Source organism: Lissotriton vulgaris, chromosome 3_1 (genome assembly GCF_964263255.1).
Source record: "Lissotriton vulgaris chromosome 3_1, aLisVul1.2, whole genome shotgun sequence".
NCBI classification, from domain to species: Eukaryota; Metazoa; Chordata; class Amphibia; order Caudata; family Salamandridae; genus Lissotriton; species Lissotriton vulgaris.
Window position 1 is genome coordinate 2,064,247,414 of NC_141689.1, and position 23,644 is coordinate 2,064,271,057.

The following is a 23,644-nucleotide window of genomic DNA, read 5'->3' on the forward strand; positions in this document are numbered from 1 at the left end:
ATGATAGACTATGTCCACTTAGTAGTTGACCTCTCAGCTGTGACTGTTATCTAGTACAGGCACTTTGCTATTTAACACCTGGGCTGCTAATGGTTTTCCCCTCCTGTGCTGATAGATCTAGAACCCTATAGTTTCATGACGAGCTCAGCTCGTCATCAGCACAGCTCAACCGTGCCTCATGACGAGCTGAGCTCGTCATGAGCATCGAAGGGGTAATGTTCGGCACCCCTTTTGATCATGCTATGAGTAACATAGCATGATCAAATACAGGTAAAATACAGCAGTCAGCGAGAAATAGTTGTACAGTCCTTTCTGAAAAGCACTGATTTTGACCATTAAAACTACAGTTATGACTTGGAAAACCTCTTTGACACTTTATAGTAGCCCTGCGGTAAAGGTGTGTTATCTTCCTCTACTCACCATCAGTGAGTGTCATACCTATTTACGAACATAAAAATTAGGGTGAGGATGTCCTATTGTTTATTTCTTGGCCTCTCTTAACTGAGACAGCCAACCAGTAACACAAATGCCAGTTATCAATGTAGTCCTTAATTGCACACTATACTTTTCCTACTAAAATATAGTAGGTACTCTATTTCCAGGGTATTAATGGGACTAGTACATTGCCACAATTAGGGCACTGCAGTCGAAAATAGTTTCCTGGAGGAAAAAAAACCGACAGAAAAAAAGAAAATTGCACGTAAAAATTGTTCATAAGAAAAAAAAGATCGCCGAGTCAACACTTCTTATTTTAACCAGAGCCTATATTTTTCTTCCTTCTTTTCTTTCACTGGTAACACGTAGAAGAGTCTGGACTGGAACTTAGGGGCCGACTAGGATGGCGGGCAGACTTTGCCCGCCCACCACCCTGGTGGAAAACGGGACTGTCCGCGAGCTGAGTGGCGGTCCTGCACTGCATATTAGGATGCGCCCGCCACAGTGGCGGGCGCATCATGCATTTTTAACATTGTGGCGGGCGGTGCTCTGAGCACCGCCCGCCACAATGCTAAAAATGCATGTATGCATTTGCATACACAAAGCGGCAGGCACCGTGCAGTGCCTGCTGCATTGTGTATGCAAATGCAGGGGGTACCACAGATACCTCCCAGGTGCACACCCCACCACCCCTTCACCATGGGGGCCCGCAGGGGGCCCCCAAAGTGAAGACTGCATGCCTTTCCGTGGCGGCACTGTTTAAGACCATCCTAATATGGCTGGCGGTGTCTGATAGACACCGCCACCATATTAAACCTTTTCCGCCCCAGTCGCAAGGCGACCGCGGCGGAAAAGCGGCGGACGGTCTTTCCGTCCACTGTGGTCCCCCCGCCATGCTAATATGACGGGGGAAATGGGTGGCGGTCGGAACTGGATGTCGGGCGGATCGCCACCGCCCGCATGGCGGTGGCGATCCGCCCGACATCCTAATGGGCCCCTTTGTGAAGCTTCTAAATGTATTTCTTTAGATTGCGCAGAAAAATTAGGCATGTGGTAAATGTCAGTGCTTTCCTCCATGAATTTCATGCAAAATTCCCAGAACTTTATTTACACAAAACGCAGATCTAGCATTGTGCGCTATTTTTCTTTATCCTAAAATGCTTCTGACTCATTTTGCGATAAAAAAAAACAAAAATAGGGCGAAATCACTTTAGCAAAAACAACAGTTGCTCTGTTTTGTCCATTCATATTGTTTCTGTACTCCCTTGATAGGTCTATCAACCCAACGGGATCGAAATTACACGACGTGGCACAATAGCATAATTACAGGTATTTCACGTAACAAATTTAATGTGAACTTACTCATGAAAAAGATTAAAAAAAATCGAATGTACCCCTGAATATGGGAGTTGCAACTGGAGAGTCTTCCTGCCTGTAATTGCAGTGTATAGCTTTTTAACTAAGGTCCATGTGATTGCTGCATTCTGAAACACCTCTACTATTTTAAACAAGCATTTGCAATGCAATCGGTCTTGCCTTTGAGACCTTATATGTATTTAGCTATGTAGCACATTAGCCTGGGTACTGACAAATCTACTGTTCTATAACATGGAGGAAAAGTAAGCACCAAACTGTGTGACATGCCAGGTAAGGGAACACATGAAGAGAAAAATTGCCTTTCAGTGGGAAATGGTATAATCCGAAGCTCTGTTTTAATATAAAATCAGGGCCTTCCATCATATCACTGAAAATGCAAGATTTAATATTAATAATAATAATTACTTTTATAAAGCGCATGAGTACTGTCGAAAGTGTGTCCCCGCCCTGAGCATAACTCTAAGTGGAGAGGGATAAAGAAAGACCTATGCCTGGAACAGTCATGTTTTAAAAAAAAATTCTGAAAAGAACTTCAGAACATTCTGAATGGAGGGAGAGGGCAAGAATATTCCAGTTATTCGCTACCAGATAGCTGAACAATCAAGCCCCTATTCTGACTTTGTGAATTTTGGGTCCCAGCTGAGCTGAGCTGAAGAGAGGGGGTGTAAGGGGAGAGAAGGCCATTGAGGTATTTTGGGCCTTTGCCCTGTAAGCTCCGGTGGCTAAAGCATAAAGCTATAAAAAGGACTGCCTTCCCAACCTGTAGCCAATGCAGGTCCTCAAGAGCCTTGCTCCACAGAAGGTAATTTCAGCACCAGGCGGGCTGCAGCGTTCTGTATGCATTGCAACCTGTGCAGGCATGTTTTTGTTACCCCTAGGTAAAGAACTGTTAGACGGGACCTGGAGGGTCGGCCGAGGACAAGGGGAGAGGTCTCCAAGGAGAGCCGTCTCCAGCGATCGTACAGACAAGTAACTTCCCCCCCACAGATGTACACCACACAAGGATAAGGTTCAACGTTCTTTATAAGCAAAACTTCAAGTACGGTGAAATGGTACAAGGAGGTCTGGACTCAGGGGTCCCCTCTATTCTAGTCTCTTGGTTGGGGAAAGGGTAGCGGGACAGTCTCGTTACCAAGCTGGTAGATGAAATAGCTCACAATCCTCGAGCTCGGCGTTCTAGATGGTCGGGCCGCGGCGGAGCCAGCAGGTCCCGGGATGGTTGAAGGTAGCGACGGTCCGCGGCGGAGCCAGCAGGTCCCGATGAAGGAGGTGGTTACAAACGGTCCGCGGCCACGCCAGCAGGTCCCGACGACGAGGAAGGTTTCAGAAGGTTGCGGCAGCGCCAGCAGGCAGGTCGATAGTTCACAAGGCAGGGCTACGGCAGCGCCAGTAGTCCGTCAAGGATGAGTTCTTCACTGCGTCTCTCGATTCCAGGATACAACTGCCTTCCTGCTCTGGAGCTGCCCCAGTTATAGGTCTGGTGCCCTTTGATGTCCGGACCCTCGCACTTGGAGGTCGGGAGGTCCAGGATGAGGGAGTCCAGACACCCAGCAGGGGGGTGGAGCCAGCGCCCGGGGGAGCTGGGGCGATCGGCACCTGGCGGGGGAGAGCCATCGACACCTCTTTCTCCCATTGACCTGCCAAGTAGTCCGCTCACCTCCTGGGTGGATGGTGGTGCCGGGATGTCTGGGCCTGGCCAGGCCCAGGGTTGGGGTCGATCGGAGGCCATGCGGCCTCGTGGTGCTGTGTCCAAGATGGCGCCCAGGCCGGGCGAGAGGGCCGGTAGGGAATCGGGCCCCGGATGGGGAGATGTCCAGGGGCAGGGGTCCCATATGAGACGGGAAACGGGGGGTTGTTGCGTGTAACACCTGAAGAGCCAGGCTCGGGCCTGGTCGTGCGGGGAGGGAGCAAGCCTTTCACGTGGCCTGTCCAACATGCGTCCCCCCCAGCTGAAGGCGGGGAGAGTCACCCATCCTCTTGGGGACTCTCTTCGTCGAGGCGGAAAAAGCGTGACAGGCCATCTGCGTTGGCGTGGTCTTGCCCTGGTCGATGTTCCACAGTGAAGTCCATCCCCTGCAGGGAGATGGAGCAACGCAGGAGTTTCGGGTTTTCCCCCCGCATCTGCATTAGCCACTGCAGGGGCCGATGATCGGTCTGTACCCGGAAGTGGGTACCGAAGAGATAAGGCCGGAGCTTTTTGAGGGCCCACACCACGGCAAAGGCCTCCCTCTCGATGGTGCTCCAGCGTTGCTCTCGGGCCAGGAGCCGTCTGCTGATGAAAGCCACTGGCTGGTCAAGTCCTTCGGGGTTCAGCTGGGAAAGGACTGCCCCAATGCCATGGTCGGAGGCGTCCGTTTGGACGATAAATTCCTGACTGTAGTCGGGGGCCTGGAGCACAGGGGCGGAGCACATGGCGGCCTTCAGCTTCTCGAAGGCCGCTTGACAGTCGGGGGTCCAGTTGACTTTCGTTGGTTGGTTTTTGGAGGTGAGTTCCGTGAGGGGCCCCACAATGCTACCATAGTCCCTCACGAACCGCCGGTAGTAGCCTGTGAGTCCCAAGAAGGCGCGGACCTCGGTCTGGGTGATGGGGGGCTGCCAAGCCTGGATGGCAGTGATCTTGAGTTGCAGAGGGGCCACCAGACCGCTTCCCACCTGGTGCCCGAGATAGGTCACGGACCCCTGGCCAATTTGGCATTTGCTGGCCTTGATCGTGAGGCCAGCTCGTTGGAGGGCCTGTAGCACCTCTCGGAGGTGGTAGAGGTGGTCGGACCAGTGGCGGCTGTACACAGCGATATCGTCCAGGTAGGCGGCGCTGAATTCCTCGAGTCCCACCAGGACCTGGTTTACTAGCCGCTGAAAGGTTGCTGGGGCATTCTTCATGCCGAATGGCATGACCCTGAAGTGGTAGTGGCCATCAGGGGTGGAGAAGGCAGATCGTTCTTGGGCCCGGGGTGTGAGACCGATCTGCCAGTAGCCCGCTGTCAGGTCGAAGATGCTGAGGTAGCGGGCAGCTCCCATGCGGTCGATTAGTTCATCTGCTCGGGGAATGGGGTGTGCGTCTGTTCTGGTGACCGCATTCAAGCCCCGGTAGTCGACGCAGAACCGGAGCTCAGGCGTGGTGCCGTGGGCGGCTGCTTTGGGGACCAGTACCACCGGGCTGGCCCAGGGGCTGTCGGAGGGCTCGATGACCCAGAGCGTGAGCATCTTGGCCACCTCCTCTTGGATGCAGGCCCGTACCCGATCTGGTACGCGGTAGGCCCGATGGCGGACAGGGGGACTCTCTCCGGTGTCCACGTCATGTAAGCACCAGGGGGTGACCCCTGGGGTGAGGGAGAACAGGGTAGCGAACTGCAGCAGGAGGTCTCGGCAGCCTTGGCGCTGTTCCGGGGTGAGGGCCTCCGAGAGTCGGACCCCGTCCACGGAGCCGTCCTTCTCCTGAGTCCGGAGGAGGTCAGGAAGTGGCTCGGAGTCCTCCTCGGCTCCGCTTTCTGTTGCCATCAGGAGGCTGAGCTCCGAGCGCACAAAGTGGGGTTTCAGTCTATTGGCGTGGAGGACCCGGAGAGGGTTCCGTGAAGATTCCATATCGATGAGATAGGTGACAGGGCTCTTGCGCTCGACTACCTTGAAGGGCCCTGTCCATTTGTCTTGCAGGGCTCATGGTTCGGTGGGAGACATTACCCACACTTGTTGGCCAGGTTCAAATTCGATGGAGGAGGCATTTTGATCGTACCACCGTTTCATGTCTTCCTGACTGGCCTCCAAGTTTGCTTTTGCCATTTCCCTGAACCGTCTGGTCTGGTTGCGGAGGGTTAGGAGGTACTTGAAAACATCTGGAGGGTTCTTAAGAGGGGGCATTTCCCAGCCTTCTTTGACTAGGCTGAGCGGCCCACGCACCGGGTGTCCATACAAGAGTTCGAACGGGCTGAAGCCGAGGGATTTCTGGGGGACTTCTCGGTAGGCAAAGAGGAGGCACGGTAGTAGCACATCCCACTGGCGACGGAGGGGCTCTTCCAACCCCCCAATCATTCCTTTGAGCGTGCGGTTGAACCGCTCAACCAGTCCGTTTCCTTGGGGGTGATAGGGGGTCGTGAATCTGTAGGTGACCCCACACTGTTGCCAGAGGGACTTCATGTATTTTGAAATAAAGTTTGTGCCCCGGTCGCTGACGACTTCTCGGGGGAAGCCCACCCAGGAGAAGATCCCCATCAAGGCCCGGCCGACTACCGGGGCTGTCACAGTTCGCAGGGGGACAGCCTCGGGGTAGCGAGTGGCGTGGTCCACCAGTACCAGGATGAACCGATGTCCTTGGGCTGTACGGGGGTCCAGGGGCCCCACAATGTCTATCCCCACCCTCTCGAACGGGGTGGTGACCACCGGGAAAGGTTGCAGAGGTGCTTTAAGCTTGCGGCCGCTCTTCCCACTGGCCTGGCACGTGGGGCAAGACCGGCAGTGCTGGAGTACGTCGTTCCTCATCTTGGGCCAGAAAAAGTGAGTCACCAGGCGACTGTAGGTTTTGTCCTGACCCAGGTGGCCAGCCAGGGGGACATCGTGGGCCAGGTTCAGCAAGAAGTCTCTAAAGCGTAGGGGCACCACTAGCACTCGACTGGCCCCTAACTCTGCGATTCTCTGTTCGCTGTACAACAGGTCATTGTCCCAAAAGACCCAATGGGTTCCGGAGGTATCCCCTGCACTCTGGGCGAGGGCTTGTTGGCGGAGTCCCTCGAGGGAGGGACAGGTCTTCTGCTCGTGGCGAAACTGTTCCTGGGTGGGCCCCCCCTCCTGACGCCACTGAGCCAGGCCAGGAAGGTCCTGAGGCTGAACGAGCCCCTCGGGAGTTTGCTCTGGGGGGACGGCACGGTCGGTGTCTTCTACTGGAGCGACCGGGGGAGGAGGTGCCGGCCATTCATGTTCTTCGGGTCGGGGGGTGGTACGGGCAGCCATGGACCGGGTGGTTACGCACGCCCAGTCCGGGATGCCCAACATCCCCAGGTGCTCTCTCCTCTCTACGGCGGCCCACGGGGAACTCTCAAGGTCATTTCCCAGGAGACAGTCTACGGGGGCATCATCTCGGACCGTCACCTTCAACATGCCGGAGACTCCTCCCCACTCGAAGGGGACGCAGGCCATCCGACATAGACTCTCCGAATTGTCGGCTGAACGGACAGGGCAGAGAACGTTCGGCAGGATCTGTTCTGGGGTCACCAGGTGACAGCGGACGGCCGTTACACTGGCCCCGGTGTCACGTAGGGCTTCGGCCCGGCGTCCGTTAATGTTCACCCACTGACTGTACTTCCGGGTGTTGGCGGGTAGGGGGACCCGCAGGACCATGTCTCTTCCCCCTAGGCACGCTAGAACCATGGCGGCGGGTTCCCATTCTTGGTGTTCTTGCTCACATTCCTCGTGTTCTTCGGAGATTTGTTCTTCCCCCAGGGCGGCGGCAGCCATCTGGCGGGGTCTCGGAGTCTGGCTCTGTGGACAATTCGGGTCGTTTGCGTAGTGGCCGACTCGCTGGCATCGGTGACAGGTGACATTGGCTCTGTATCCCGGCCGCGCCGGGGTGTTGCCCCGGTTGGCCGGGGGTGGGGTGCTGGTAGCAGGAGCGGCCGGGGCGTTGTCTCTTCCTCGGCCCTGGCCCCCTCCTCCTCCTCGGGGACGGTGCTGACCGTGGTTGTTCCGGTTCTGTTCATGGGACCCATTTCGGCCCACTCGGGTAATTTCCCACCGGTCAGCCTCGGCGGCGAGCTGCCGCGGATCAGTCAATTTACTGTCGAGGAGGTGCTGCCTGAGCTCGACGAAGCAGTTGTTCGATAGATGCTCCCATACCATGAGATTGAAGAGTTGCTCGTAGGTCGTTACGTTGCTTCCCTTGATCCAACCCTCGAAGGCTCGGCTGAAATAGTTCACGTATTCCACCCAAGTTGTACCCGGGATCCGGGTGCAGTCTCGGAACCTCTGGCGGTACATTTCGGGTGTGAGCCCATAGCGGGTGAGGAGGGTAGCTTTCATGTGGTCATAGGAGGTCATCAGATGGTCGGGAAGCTGTAGCAGGGCATCGCGGCCCTCATTGACGAACCTCCCCCATAGACTGGCTCCCCAGTCGCTGCGATCGATCCGGTGGGAGGTCATAGCAATCTCATAGGCCTTGAACCACTGCTGTATGTCGTCATCTCGGAAATATTCTCGAACGACATCCTTGGGGATGTGTACCTTCTTTTCTGTTGCCCCCGGGGTGCGCGGTTGCTCGAGCACCCCTAATTCTTTGTTCTGCTTGCGTAAGTCTATCTCAGCTAGTTTGCGCTCATGTTCATACGCCAGTCTCTTCTCTTCGAGCTCTCTTTGTCTCTGTTTCTCTTCCCGTTCTTCTCGGAGCCGCAGGTGTTCCAGGTTCAGTTTTTGTTCGGCTAATTTGAGTTCGCCATCCATTTTGAGCCGGGCCATTTCTAGCTCATGTAGTCGGTTTCTTTCTCGTTCTTGGATCTCATCTTGCGAGAGACCCGTTCTCTGCTCCTCGGGGGCCGTGGTGTTTTTCTCTGCTGCTGTGACATTTTGGTCCGGGGGTCTGACGGCCCCGGTTTCTGCCCATGACTCAATGGCGTGCTTGAAATCGTCTTTAGTACTCAGACCGGTGGTAGCGATACCTAGTTCAATGCAGAATTGTTTCAACTCACGATGGCTGTACTCTTCCAATTTCTCCATCTGGAATTTCTCGGTGGATCCGCTTTCTTTGGTTGACATTGTGGTTTTGTTGTGGGGTGAGCTACTCTCTGTACGATTACGCGTCGATTCGGATCGCGCCGCTGGCCACCAATGTTAGACGGGACCTGGAGGGTCGGCCGAGGACAAGGGGAGAGGTCTCTGGGGAGAGCCGTCTCCAGCGATCGTACAGACAAGTAACTTCCCCCCCACAGATGTACACCACACAAGGATAAGGTTCAACGTTCTTTATAAGCAAAACTTCAAGTACGGTGAAATGGTACAAGGAGGTCTGGACTCAGGGGTCCCCTCTATTCTAGTCTCTTGGTTGGGGAAAGGGTAGCGGGACAGTCTCGTTACCAAGCTGGTAGATGAAATAGCTCACAATCCTCGAGCTCGGCGTTCTAGATGGTCGGGCCGCGGCGGAGCCAGCAGGTCCCGGGATGGTTGAAGGTAGCGACGGTCCGCGGCGGAGCCAGCAGGTCCCGATGAAGGAGGTGGTTACAAACGGTCCGCGGCCACGCCAGCAGGTCCCGATGACGAGGAAGGTTTCAGAAGGTTGCGGCAGCGCCAGCAGGCAGGTCGATAGTTCACAAGGCAGGGCTACGGCAGCGCCAGTAGTCCGTCAAGGATGAGTTCTTCACTGCGTCTCTCGACTCCAGGATACAACTGCCTTCCTGCTCTGGAGCTGCCCCAGTTATAGGTCTGGCGCCCTTTGATGTCCGGACCCTCGCACTTGGAGGTCGGGAGGTCCAGGATGAGGGAGTCCAGACACCCAGCAGGGGGGTGGAGCCAGCGCCCGGGGGAGCTGGGGCGATCGGCACCTGGCGGGGGAGAGCCATCGACACCTCTTTCTCCCATTGACCTGCCAAGTAGTCCGCTCACCTCCTGGGTGGATGGTGGTGCCGGGATGTCGGGGCCTGGCCAGGCCCAGGGTTGGGGTCGATCGGAGGCCATGCGGCCTCGTGGTGCTGTGTCCAAGATGGCGCCCAGGTCGGGCGAGAGGGCCGGTAGGGAATCGGGCCCCGGATGGGGAGATGTCCAGGGGCAGGGGTCCCATATGAGACGGGAAACGGGGGGTTGTTGCGTGTAACACCTGAAGAGCCAGGCTCGGGCCTGGTCGTGCGGGGAGGGAGCAAGCCTTTCACGTGACCTGTCCAACAAGAACGTTTCTATAGTCCAGCCGCGATGTTACTAAAGCATGTACAAGGGTTTTCCTAGCCGGCGTGGGTAGCATATCCAGAGTTCTTATTAGCCTCTTCAAAATGCTGAAACACTTCCTGGTCTGGGCCTCAAAGGATAGATTAGAATCAAGCCACATTCCTAGGTTTTTCACCTGTTTGCTCGGGTGGGTATAGGGCATGAAGTTTGGCACTGCCATGCCGAGGACCAAATGGAGGAGGTATTCCCTTCCACTATGATCTCCGTTTTGCTGCCATCAAGTTTAATTCAGAAAAGGGGGTGGTGATGAACAGAGTGTCTGAATTAAGCAGACCACTCTTACCCAGTCCAAAGATCAGGGCTTGATCAATCACCGTTTTTTAGCTCACTGCACCATCCCAGCTCAGAACCTGGCTAAATGCAAATTAGTCTGTTCCTGTCCCAGTGAATGATGGGAACAGGGCAAACCAAACTACCAAGCCAATTCTTATACTGGGAAGGAAACAAGCTTCAGGGGACCGTTTTCTAGCATTTCAGCCGTCGTCGGCCCGGCTTGCCTGAATCCTGATGGTGCAATGAGCAAGGGACTCACATCTGAGTATACACTTCCACGCTTATGGTGGACAAAATGAATCAGAAAAGGGGGTGGTGATGAACAGAGTGTCTGAATTAAGCAGACCACTCTTACCCAGTCCAAAGATCAGGGCTTGATCCATCACAGTTTTTATCTCACTGCACCATCCCAGCTCAGAACCCGGCTAAATGCAAATGAGTCTGTTCCTGTTCCAGTGCATGATGGGAACAGGGCAAACCAAACTACCAAGCCAATTCTTATACTGGGAAGGAAACAAGCTTCCGGGGACCGGTTTCTGGCATTTCAGCCGTCGTCGGCCCGGCTTGCTTGAATCCTGATGGTGCAATGAGCAAGGGACTCACATCTGAGTACACCCTTCCACGCTTATGGTGGACAAAATGATTCCGAAAAGGGGGTGGTGATGAACAGAGTGTCTGAATTAAGCAGACCACTCTTACCCAGTCCAAAGATCAGGGCTTGATCCATCACCATTTTTTAGCTCACTGCACCATCCCAGCTCAGAACCTGGCTAAATGCAAATTAGTCTGTTCCTGTCCCAGTGCATGATGGGAACAGGGCAAACCAAACAACCAAGCCAATTCTTATACTGGGATGGAAACAAGCTTCCGGGGACCGGTTTCTGGCATTTCAGCCGTCGTCGGCCCGGCTTGCTTGAATCCTGATGGTGCAATGAGCAAGGGACTCACATCTGAGTATACCCTTCCACGCTTATGGTGGACAAAATGATTCAGAAAAGGGGGTGGTGATGAACAGAGTGTCTGAATGAAGCAGACCACTCTTACCCAGTGCAAAGATCAGGGCTTGATCCATCACCGTTTTTTAGCTCACTGCACCATCCCAGCTCAGAACCTGGCTAAATGTAAATTAGTCTGTTCCTGTCCCAGTGCATGATGGGAACAGGGCAAGCCAAACTACCAAGCCAATTCTTATACTGGGAAGGAAACAAGCTTCCGGGGACCGGTTTCTGGCATTTCAGCTGTCGTCGGCCCGGCTTGCTTGAATCCTGATGGTGCAATGAGCAAGGGACTCACATCTGAGTATACCCTTCCACGCTTATGGTGGACAAAATGATTCAGAAAATGGGGTGGTGATGAACAGAGTGTCTGAATTAAGCAGACCACTCTTACCCAGTCCAAAGATCAGGGCTTGATCCATCACCGTTTTTTAGCTCACTGCACCATCCCAGCTCAGAACCTGGCTAAATGCAAATTAGTCTGTTCCTGTCCCAGTGCATGATGGGAACAGGGCAAACCAAACTACCAAGCCAATTCTTATACTGGGAAGGAAACAAGCTTCCGGGGACCGGTTTCTGGCATTTCAGCCGTCGTCGGCCCGGCTTGCTTGAATCCTGATGGTGCAATGAGCAAGGGACTCACATCTGAGTATACCCTTCCACGCTTATGGTGGACAAAATGATTCAGAAAAGGGGGTGGTGATGAACAGAGTGTCTGAATTAAGCAGACCACTCTTACCCAGTCCAAAGATCAGGGCTTGATCCATCACCGTTTTTTAGCTCACTGCACCATCCCAGCTCAGAACCTGGCTAAATGCAAATTAGTCTATTCCTGTCCCAGTGCATGATGGGAACAGGGCAAACCAAACTACCAAGCCAATTCTTATACTGGGAAGGAAACAAGCTTCCGGGGACCGGTTTCTGGCATTTCAGCCATCTTCGGCCCGGCTTGCTTGAATCCTGATGGTGCAATGAGCAAGGGACTCACATCTGAGTATACCCTTCCAAGCTTATGGTGGACAAAATGATTCAGAAAAGGGGGTAGTGATGAACAGAGTGTCTGAATTAAGCAGCCCACTCTTACCCAGTCCAAAGATCAGGGCTTGATCCATCACCGTTTTTAGCTCACTGCACCATCCCAGCTCAGAACCTGGCTAAATGCAAATTAGTCTGTTCCTGTCCCAGTGCATGATGGGAACAGGGCAAACCAAACTACCAAGCCAATTCTTATACTGGGAAGGAAACAAGCTTCCGGGGACCGGTTTCTGGCATTTCAGCCGTCGTCGGCCCGGCTTGCTTCAATCCTGATGGTGCAAAGAGCAAGGGACTCACATCTGAGTATACCCTTCCACGCTTATGGTGGACAAAATGATTCAGAAAAGGGGGTGGTGATGAACAGAGTGTCTGAATTAAGCAGACCACTCTTACCCAGTCCAAAGATAAGGGCTTGATCCATCACCGTTTTTTAGCTCACTGCACCATCCCAGCTCAGAACCTGGCTAAATGCAAATTAGTCTGTTCCTGTCCCAGTGCATGATGGGAACAGGGCAAACCAAACTACCAAGCCAAATCTTATACTGGGAAGAAAACAAGCTTCCGTGGACTGGTTTCTGGCATTTCAGCCGTCGTCGGCCCTGCTTGCTTGAATCCTGATGGTGCAATGAGCAAGGGACTCACATCTGAGTATACACTTCCACGCTTATGGTGGACAAAATGATTCAGAAAAGGGGGTGGTGATGAACAGAGTGTCTGAATTAAGCAGACCACTCTTACCCAGTCCAAAGATCAGGGCTTGATCCATCACCGTTTTTTATCTCACTGCACCATCCCAGCTCAGAACCTGGCTAAATGCAAATTAGTCTGTTCCTGCTCCAGTGCATGATGGGAACAGGGCAAACCAAACTACCAAGCCAATTCTTATACTGGGAAGGAAACAAGCTTCCGGGGACCGGTTTCTGGCATTTCAGATGTCGTCGGCCCGGCTTGCTTCAATCCTGATGGTGCAATGAGCAAGGGACTCACATCTGAGTATACCCTTCCACGCTTATGGTGGACAAAATGATTCAGAAAAGGGGGTGGTGATGAACAGAGTGTCTGAATTAAGCAGACCACTCTTACCCAGTCCAAAGATAAGGGCTTGATCCATCACCGCTTTTTAGCTCACTGCACCATCCCAGCTCAGAACCTGGCTAAATGCAAATTAGTCTGTTCCTGTCCCAGTGCATGATGGGAACAGGGCAAACCAAACTACCAAGCCAAATCTTATACTGGGAAGAAAACAAGCTTCCGTGGACCGGTTTCTGGCATTTCAGCCGTCGTCGGCCCTGCTTGCTTGAATCCTGATGGTGCAATGAGCAAGGGACACACATCTGAGTATACACTTCCACGCTTATGGTGGACAAAATGATTCAGAAAAGGGGGTGGTGATGAACAGAGTGTCCGAATTAAGCAGACCACTCTTACCCAGTCCAAAGATCAGGGCTTGATCCATCACCGTTTTTTATCTCACTGCACCATCCCAGCTCAGAACCTGGCTAAATGCAAATTAGTCTGTTCCTGCTCCAGTGCATGATGGGAACAGGGCAAACCAAACTACCAAGCCAATTCTTATACTGGGAAGGAAACAAGCTTCCGGGGACCGGTTTCTGGCATTTCAGCCGTCGTCGGCCCGGCTTGCTTGAATCCTGATGGTGCAATGAGCAAGGGACTCACATCTGAGTATACCCTTCCACACTTATGGTGGACAAAATGTTTCAGAAAAGGGGGTGGTGATGAACAGAGTGTCAGAATTGAGCAGACCACTCTTACCCAGTCCAAAGATAAGGGCTTGATCCATCACCGTTTTTTAGCTCACTGCACCATCCCAGCTCAGGACCAGGCTAAATGCAAATTAGTCTGTTCCTGTCCCAGTGCATGATGGGAACAGGGGAAACCAAACTACCAAGCCAATTCTTATACTGGGAAGAAAACAAGCTTCCGTGGACCGGTTTCTGGCATTTCAGCCGTCGTCGGCCCTGCTTGCTTGAATCCTGATGGTGCAATGAGCAAGGGACTCACATCTGAGTATACACTTCCACGCTTATGGTGGACAAAATGATTCAGAAAATGGGGTGGTGATGAACAGAGTGTCTGAATTAAGCAGACCACTCTTACCCAGTCCAAAGATCAGGGCTTGATCCATCACCGTTTTTTATCTCACTGCACCATCCCAGCTCAGAACCTGGCTAAATGCAAATTAGTCTGTTCCTGCTCCAGTGCATGATGGGAACAGGGTAAACCAAACTACCAAGCCAATTCTTATACTGGGAAGGAAACAAGCTTCCGGGGACCGGTTTCTGGCATTTCAGCCGTCGTCGGCCCGGCTTGCTTGAATCCTGATGGTGCAATGAGCAAGGGACTCACATCTGAGTATACCCTTCCACGGTTATGGTGGACAAAATGATGCAGAAAAGGGGGTGGTGATGAACAGAGGGTCTGAATTAAGCAGACCACTCTTACCCAGTCCAAAGATCACGGCTTGATCCATCACCGTTTTTTAGCTCACTGCACCATCCCAGCTCAGAACCTGGCTAAATGCAAATTAGTCTGTTCCTGTTCCAGTGCATGATGGGAACAGGGCAAACCAAACTACCAAGCCAATTCTTATACTGGGAAGGAAACAAGCTTCTGGGGACCGGTTTCTGGCATTTCAGCCGTCGTCGGCCCGGCTTGCTTGAATCCTGATGGTGCAATGAGCAAGGGACTCACATCTGAGTATACCCTCCCACGCTTATGGTGGACAAAATGATTCCGAAAAGGGGGTGGTGATGAACAGAGTGTCTGAATTAAGCAGACCACTCTTACCCAGTCCAAAGATCAGGGCTTGATCCATCACCGTTTTTTAGCTCACTGCACCATCCCAGCTCAGAACCTGGCTAAATGCAAATTAGTCTGTTCCTGTCCCAGTGCATGATGGGAACAGGGCAAACCAAACAACCAAGCCAATTCTTATACTGGGAAGGAAACAAGCTTCCGGGGACCGGTTTCTGGCATTTCAGCCGTCGTCGGCCCGGCTTGCTTGAATCCTGATGGTGCAATGAGCAAGGGACTCACATCTGAGAATACCCTTCCAGCTTATGGTGGACAAAATGATTCAGAAAAGGGGGTGGTGATGAACAGAGTGTCTGAATTAAGCAGACCACTCTTACCCAGTCCAAAGATCAGGGCTTGATCCATCACCGATTTTAAGCTCACTGCACCATCCCAGCTCGGAACCTGGCTAAATGCAAATTAGTCTGTTCCTGTCTCAGTGCATGATGGGAACAGGGCAAACCAAACTACCAAGCCAATTCTTATACTGGGAAGGAAACAAGCTTCCGGGGACCGGTTTCTGGCATTTCAGCCGTCGTCGGCCCGGCTTGCTTGAATCCTGATGGTGCAATGAGCAAGGGACTCACATCTGAGTATACCCTTCCACGCTTATGGTGGACAAAATGATTCAGAAAAGGGGGTGGTGATGAACAGAGTGTCTGAATTAAGCAGACCACTCTTACCCAGTCCAAAGATCAGGGCTTGATCCATCACCGTTTTTTAGCTCACTGACCATCCCAGCTCAGAACCTGGCTAAATGTAAATTAGTCTGTTCCTGTCCCAGTGCATGATGGGAACAGGGCAAACCAAACTACCAAGCCAATTCTTATACTGGGAAGGAAACAAGCTTCCGGGGACCGGTTTCTGGCATTTCAGCCGTCGTCGGCCCGGCTTGCTTGAATCCTGATGGTGCAATGAGCAAAGGACTCACATCTGAGTATACCCTTCCACGCTTATGGTGGACAAAATGATTCAGAAAAAGGGGTGGTGATGAACAGAGTGTCTGAATTAAGCAGACCACTCTTACCCAGTCCAAAGATCAGGGCTTGAACCATCACCGTTTTTTAGCTCACTGCACCATCCCAGCTCAGAACTTGGCTAAATGCAAATTAGTCTGTTCCTGTCCCAGTGCATGATGGGAACAGGGCAAACCAAACTACCAAGCCAATTCTTATACTGGGAAGGAAACAAGCTTCCGGGGACCGGTTTCTGGCATTTCAGCTGTCGTCAGCCCGGCTTGCTTGAATCCTGATGGTGCAATGAGCAAGGGACTCACATCTGAGTATACCCTTCCACGCTTATGGTGGACAAAATGATTCAGAAAAGGGGGTGGTGATGAACAGAGTGTCTGAATTAAGCAGACCACTCTTACCCAGTCCAAAGATCAGGGCTTGATCCATCACCGTTTTTTAGCTCACTGCACCATCCCAGCTCAGAACCTGGCTAAATGCAAATTAGTCTGTTCCTGTCCCAGTGAATGATGGGAACAGGGCAAACCAAACTACCAAGCCAATTCTTATACTGGGAAGGAAACAAGCTTCAGGGGACCGTTTTCTAGCATTTCAGCCGTCGTCGGCCCGGCTTGCCTGAATCCTGATGGTGCAATGAGCAAGGGACTCACATCTGAGTATACACTTCCACGCTTATGGTGGACAAAATGAATCAGAAAAGGGGGTGGTGATGAACAGAGTGTCTGAATTAAGCAGACCACTCTTACCCAGTCCAAAGATCAGGGCTTGATCCATCACAGTTTTTATCTCACTGCACCATCCCAGCTCAGAACCCGGCTAAATGCAAATGAGTCTGTTCCTGTTCCAGTGCATGATGGGAACAGGGCAAACCAAACTACCAAGCCAATTCTTATACTGGGAAGGAAACAAGCTTCCGGGGACCGGTTTCTGGCATTTCAGCCGTCGTCGGCCTGGCTTGCTTGAATCCTGATGGTGCAATGAGCAAGGGACTCACATCTGAGTACACCCTTCCACGCTTATGGTGGACAAAATGATTCCGAAAAGGGGGTGGTGATGAACAGAGTGTCTGAATTAAGCAGACCACTCTTACCCAGTCCAAAGATCAGGGCTTGATCCATCACCGTTTTTTAGCTCACTGCACCATCCCAGCTCAGAACCTGGCTAAATGCAAATTAGTCTGTTCCTGTCCCAGTGCATGATGGGAACAGGGCAAACCAAACAACCAAGCCAATTCTTATACTGGGATGGAAACAAGCTTCCGGGGACCGGTTTCTGGCATTTCAGCCGTCGTCGGCCCGGCTTGCTTGAATCCTGATGGTGCAATGAGCAAGGGACTCACATCTGAGTATACCCTTCCACGCTTATGGTGGACAAAATGATTCAGAAAAGGGGGTGGTGATGAACAGAGTGTCTGAATGAAGCAGACCACTCTTACCCAGTGCAAAGATCAGGGCTTGATCCATCACCGTTTTTTAGCTCACTGCACCATCCCAGCTCAGAACCTGGCTAAATGTAAATTAGTCTGTTCCTGTCCCAGTGCATGATGGGAACAGGGCAAGCCAAACTACCAAGCCAATTCTTATACTGGGAAGGAAACAAGCTTCCGGGGACCGGTTTCTGGCATTTCAGCTGTCGTCGGCCCGGCTTGCTTGAATCCTGATGGTGCAATGAGCAAGGGACTCACATCTGAGTATACCCTTCCACGCTTATGGTGGACAAAATGATTCAGAAAATGGGGTGGTGATGAACAGAGTGTCTGAATTAAGCAGACCACTCTTACCCAGTCCAAAGATCAGGGCTTGATCCATCACCGTTTTTTAGCTCACTGCACCATCCCAGCTCAGAACCTGGCTAAATGCAAATTAGTCTGTTCCTGTCCCAGTGCATGATGGGAACAGGGCAAACCAAACTACCAAGCCAATTCTTATACTGGGAAGGAAACAAGCTTCCGGGGACCGGTTTCTGGCATTTCAGCCGTCGTCGGCCCGGCTTGCTTGAATCCTGATGGTGCAATGAGCAAGGGACTCACATCTGAGTATACCCTTCCACGCTTATGGTGGACAAAATGATTCAGAAAAGGGGGTGGTGATGAACAGAGTGTCTGAATTAAGCAGACCACTCTTACCCAGTCCAAAGATCAGGGCTTGATCCATCACCGTTTTTTAGCTCACTGCACCATCCCAGCTCAGAACCTGGCTAAATGCAAATTAGTCTATTCCTGTCCCAGTGCATGATGGGAACAGGGCAAACCAAACTACCAAGCCAATTCTTATACTGGGAAGGAAACAAGCTTCCGGGGACCGGTTTCTGGCATTTCAGCCATCTTCGGCCCGGCTTGCTTGAATCCTGATGGTGCAATGAGCAAGGGACTCACATCTGAGTATACCCTTCCAAGCTTATGGTGGACAAAATGATTCAGAAAAGGGGGTAGTGATGAACAGAGTGTCTGAATTAAGCAGCCCACTCTTACCCAGTCCAAAGATCAGGGCTTGATCCATCACCGTTTTTAGCTCACTGCACCATCCCAGCTCAGAACCTGGCTAAATGCAAATTAGTCTGTTCCTGTCCCAGTGCATGATGGGAACAGGGCAAACCAAACTACCAAGCCAATTCTTATACTGGGAAGGAAACAAGCTTCCGGGGACCGGTTTCTGGCATTTCAGCCGTCGTCGGCCCGGCTTGCTTCAATCCTGATGGTGCAAAGAGCAAGGGACTCACATCTGAGTATACCCTTCCACGCTTATGGTGGACAAAATGATTCAGAAAAGGGGGTGGTGATGAACAGAGTGTCTGAATTAAGCAGACCACTCTTACCCAGTCCAAAGATAAGGGCTTGATCCATCACCGTTTTTTAGCTCACTGCACCATCCCAGCTCAGAACCTGGCTAAATGCAAATTAGTCTGTTCCTGTCCCAGTGCATGATGGGAACAGGGCAAACCAAACTACCAAGCCAAATCTTATACTGGGAAGAAAACAAGCTTCCGTGGACTGGTTTCTGGCATTTCAGCCGTCGTCGGCCCTGCTTGCTTGAATCCTGATGGTGCAATGAGCAAGGGACTCACATCTGAGTATACACTTCCACGCTTATGGTGGACAAAATGATTCAGAAAAGGGGGTGGTGATGAACAGAGTGTCTGAATTAAGCAGACCACTCTTACCCAGTCCAAAGATCAGGGCTTGATCCATCACCGTTTTTTATCTCACTGCACCATCCCAGCTCAGAACCTGGCTAAATGCAAATTAGTCTGTTCCTGCTCCAGTGCATGATGGGAACAGGGCAAACCAAACTACCAAGCCAATTCTTATACTGGGAAGGAAACAAGCTTCCGGGGACCGGTTTCTGGCATTTCAGATGTCGTCGGCCCGGCTTGCTTCAATCCTGATGGTGCAATGAGCAAGGGACTCACATCTGAGTATACCCTTCCACGCTTATGGTGGACAAAATGATTCAGAAAAGGGGGTGGTGATGAACAGAGTGTCTGAATTAAGCAGACCACTCTTACCCAGTCCAAAGATAAGGGCTTGATCCATCACCGCTTTTTAGCTCACTGCACCATCCCAGCTCAGAACCTGGCTAAATGCAAATTAGTCTGTTCCTGTCCCAGTGCATGATGGGAACAGGGCAAACCAAACTACCAAGCCAAATCTTATACTGGGAAGAAAACAAGCTTCCGTGGACCGGTTTCTGGCATTTCAGCCGTCGTCGGCCCTGCTTGCTTGAATCCTGATGGTGCAATGAGCAAGGGACACACATCTGAGTATACACTTCCACGCTTATGGTGGACAAAATGATTCAGAAAAGGGGGTGGTGATGAACAGAGTGTCCGAATTAAGCAGACCACTCTTACCCAGTCCAAAGATCAGGGCTTGATCCATCACCGTTTTTTATCTCACTGCACCATCCCAGCTCAGAACCTGGCTAAATGCAAATTAGTCTGTTCCTGCTCCAGTGCATGATGGGAACAGGGCAAACCAAACTACCAAGCCAATTCTTATACTGGGAAGGAAACAAGCTTCCGGGGACCGGTTTCTGGCATTTCAGCCGTCGTCGGCCCGGCTTGCTTGAATCCTGATGGTGCAATGAGCAAGGGACTCACATCTGAGTATACCCTTCCACGCTTATGGTGGACAAAATGTTTCAGAAAAGGGGGTGGTGATGAACAGAGTGTCAGAATTGAGCAGACCACTCTTACCCAGTCCAAAGATAAGGGCTTGATCCATCACCGTTTTTTAGCTCACTGCACCATCCCAGCTCAGGACCAGGCTAAATGCAAATTAGTCTGTTCCTGTCCCAGTGCATGATGGGAACAGGGGAAACCAAACTACCAAGCCAATTCTTATACTGGGAAGAAAACAAGCTTCCGTGGACCGGTTTCTGGCATTTCAGCCGTCGTCGGCCCTGCTTGCTTGAATCCTGATGGTGCAATGAGCAAGGGACTCACATCTGAGTATACACTTCCACGCTTATGGTGGACAAAATGATTCAGAAAATGGGGTGGTGATGAACAGAGTGTCTGAATTCAGCAGACCACTCTTACCCAGTCCAAAGATCAGGGCTTGATCCATCACCGTTTTTTATCTCACTGCACCATCCCAGCTCAGAACCTGGCTAAATGCAAATTAGTCTGTTCCTGCTCCAGTGCATGATGGGAACAGGGTAAACCAAACTACCAAGCCAATTCTTATACTGGGAAGGAAACAAGCTTCCGGGGACCGGTTTCTGGCATTTCAGCCGTCGTCGGCCCGGCTTGCTTGAATCCTGATGGTGCAATGAGCAAGGGACTCACATCTGAGTATACCCTTCCACGGTTATGGTGGACAAAATGATGCAGAAAAGGGGGTGGTGATGAACAGAGGGTCTGAATTAAGCAGACCACTCTTACCCAGTCCAAAGATCACGGCTTGATCCATCACCGTTTTTTAGCTCACTGCACCATCCCAGCTCAGAACCTGGCTAAATGCAAATTAGTCTGTTCCTGTTCCAGTGCATGATGGGAACAGGGCAAACCAAACTACCAAGCCAATTCTTATACTGGGAAGGAAACAAGCTTCTGGGGACCGGTTTCTGGCATTTCAGCCGTCGTCGGCCCGGCTTGCTTGAATCCTGATGGTGCAATGAGCAAGGGACTCACATCTGAGTATACCCTCCCACGCTTATGGTGGACAAAATGATTCCGAAAAGGGGGTGGTGATGAACAGAGTGTCTGAATTAAGCAGACCACTCTTACCCAGTCCAAAGATCAGGGCTTGATCCATCACCGTTTTTTAGCTCACTGCACCATCCCAGCTCAGAACCTGGCTAAATGCAAATTAGTCTGTTCCTGTCCCAGTGCATGATGGGAACAGGGCAAACCAAACAACCAAGCCAATTCTTATACTGGGAAGGAAACAAGCTTCCGGGGACCGGTTTCTGGCATTTCAGCCGTCGTCGGCCCGGCTTGCTTGAATCCTGATGGTGCAATGAGCAAGGGACTCACATCTGAGAATACCCTTCCAGCTTATGGTGGACAAAATGATTCAGAAAAGGGGGTGGTGATGAACAGAGTGTCTGAATTAAGCAGACCACTCTTACCCAGTCCAAAGATCAGGGCTTGATCCATCACCGATTTTAAGCTCACTGCACCATCCCAGCTCGGAACCTGGCTAAATGCAAATTAGTCTGTTCCTGTCTCAGTGCATGATGGGAACAGGGCAAACCAAACTACCAAGCCAATTCTTATACTGGGAAGGAAACAAGCTTCCGGGGACCGGTTTCTGGCATTTCAGCCGTCGTCGGCCCGGCTTGCTTGAATCCTGATGGTGCAATGAGCAAGGGACTCACATCTGAGTATACCCTTCCACGCTTATGGTGGACAAAATGATTCAGAAAAGGGGGTGGTGATGAACAGAGTGTCTGAATTAAGCAGACCACTCTTACCCAGTCCAAAGATCAGGGCTTGATCCATCACCGTTTTTTAGCTCACTGACCATCCCAGCTCAGAACCTGGCTAAATGTAAATTAGTCTGTTCCTGTCCCAGTGCATGATGGGAACAGGGCAAACCAAACTACCAAGCCAATTCTTATACTGGGAAGGAAACAAGCTTCCGGGGACCGGTTTCTGGCATTTCAGCCGTCGTCGGCCCGGCTTGCTTGAATCCTGATGGTGCAATGAGCAAAGGACTCACATCTGAGTATACCCTTCCACGCTTATGGTGGACAAAATGATTCAGAAAAAGGGGTGGTGATGAACAGAGTGTCTGAATTAAGCAGACCACTCTTACCCAGTCCAAAGATCAGGGCTTGAACCATCACCGTTTTTTAGCTCACTGCACCATCCCAGCTCAGAACTTGGCTAAATGCAAATTAGTCTGTTCCTGTCCCAGTGCATGATGGGAACAGGGCAAACCAAACTACCAAGCCAATTCTTATACTGGGAAGGAAACAAGCTTCCGGGGACCGGTTTCTGGCATTTCAGCTGTCGTCAGCCCGGCTTGCTTGAATCCTGATGGTGCAATGAGCAAGGGACTCACATCTGAGTATACCCTTCCACGCTTATGGTGGACAAAATGATTCAGAAAAGGGGGTGGTGATGAACAGAGTGTCTGAATTAAGCAGACCACTCTTACCCAGTCCAAAGATCAGGGCTTGATCCATCACCGTTTTTTAGCTCACTGCACCATCCCAGCTCAGAACCTGGCTAAATGCAAATTAGTCTGTTCCTGTCCCAGTGCATGATGGGAACAGGGCAAACCAAACAACCAAGCCAATTCTTATACTGGGAAGGAAACAAGCTTCCGGGGACCGGTTTCTGGCATTTCAGCCGTCGTCGGCCCGGCTTGCTTGAATCCTGATGGTGCAATGAGCAAGGGACTCACATCTGAGTATACCCTTCCACGCTTATGGTGGACAAAATTATTCAGAAAAGGGGGTGGTGATGAACAGAGTGTCTGAATTAAGCAGACCACTCTTACCCAGTCCAAAGATCAGGGCTTGATCCATCACCGATTTTTAGCTCACTGCACCATCCCAGCTCGGAACCTGGCTAAATGCAAATTAGTCTGTTCCTGTCTCAGTGCATGATGGGAACAGGGCAAACCAAACTACCAAGCCAATTCTTATACTGGGAAGGAAACAAGCTTCCGGGGACCGGTTTCTGGCATTTCAGCCGTCGTCGGCCCGGCTTGCTTGAATCCTGATGGTGCAATGAGCAAGGGACTCACATCTGAGTATACCCTTCCACGCTTATGGTGGACAAAATGATTCAGAAAAGGGGGTGGTGATGAACAGAGTGTCTGAATTAAGCAGACCACTCTTACCCAGTCCAAAGATCAGGGCTTGATCCATCACCGTTTTTTAGCTCACTGACCATCCCAGCTCAGAACCTGGCTAAATGTAAATTAGTCTGTTCCTGTCCCAGTGCATGATGGGAACAGGGCAAACCAAACTACCAAGCCAATTCTTATACTGGGAAGGAAACAAGCTTCCGGGGACCGGTTTCTGGCATTTCAGCCGTCGTCGGCCCGGCTTGCTTGAATCCTGATGGTGCAATGAGCAAAGGACTCACATCTGAGTATACCCTTCCACGCTTATGGTGGACAAAATGATTCAGAAAAAGGGGTGGTGATGAACAGAGTGTCTGAATTAAGCAGACCACTCTTACCCAGTCCAAAGATCAGGGCTTGAACCATCACCGTTTTTTAGCTCACTGCACCATCCCAGCTCAGAACTTGGCTAAATGCAAATTAGTCTGTTCCTGTCCCAGTGCATGATGGGAACAGGGCAAACCAAACTACCAAGCCAATTCTTATACTGGGAAGGAAACAAGCTTCCGGGGACCGGTTTCTGGCAT